Source organism: Fragaria vesca, linkage group LG6, assembly GCF_000184155.1.
Source record: "Fragaria vesca subsp. vesca linkage group LG6, FraVesHawaii_1.0, whole genome shotgun sequence".
In the NCBI taxonomy this organism is placed as follows: domain Eukaryota; kingdom Viridiplantae; phylum Streptophyta; class Magnoliopsida; order Rosales; family Rosaceae; genus Fragaria; species Fragaria vesca.
In genome coordinates, this window is record NC_020496.1 from 24,940,804 (window position 1) to 24,941,711 (window position 908).

Sequence of the window (908 nt, forward strand, 5' to 3'; positions counted from 1 at the left end):
ACCGCAAGCCACTAAGTATGCAAGAGTACTTATGAAATACAAAACATATATGATGAATACTTTTGGATTAATTAAGGTTTAAGTAAGCAAGTATGGTAATCATGTAACTAGATGGCAGGATATAACCTTGTTGGTTGTTGCTCTTGTGTAAGCACTCATGGTATTTCTGTATATTTTATATTTATCAACAGCATGCAACAGCAACAAGAACAAAAAAGTAAGCTGTTTGTTGGTAAGCAGTACGTCTACTATTTTTCCAACCGTCGGTTTTGTGTTCCAGAAATGAAAGAGAAGAAGAAAACAAGATAAATGGTTTTGGGGCATCTTCTTCTTCTTCTTCGTCTCTATCTTTCCCTCGGTCATCATCATCGCCACTGCCCACTAGTACCAACTTTTGTCTTCACACATATTCGTGTATGCGTTATACCAGCTTTTGTTAATTGCCAACAAACCTCTGCAAGCTATAGATGTCATCCATGCATGGAATTATGAACTGTAAAGAAGCGTCAGCTCAGCTCTGACCTCTCTCATGGCCCTTGCGCCTTCGAATGGTTCAGCTTTACCAAACCCCTTAAACGTTTCTTGATTAATCTGATATACTAATTAGATTCCGAAACCACTTATGCAGTTGTTGATGCCTCTACTGGACATTAGCTTCTAAAACCTCTCGGTACATTGTAAAAGCTAGCAGAGAAGTTTTTACTACAAGAAAGTTCGAGTATAGTGAGTTACTATTGACAGTTACATCCTACCAAAAATGGAGATGATGGACCAAGAAAAGGGTACACTAATTGAGTAAGTCGTACGAGAGGAGGGGAGGGGAGGACAGGACAAGCAAAGAAACCAAAATGAAAGCTTTCCTTTGGTACACTTACTTGTTTGTAATTGTGGTCCAAAACTCCAAATGC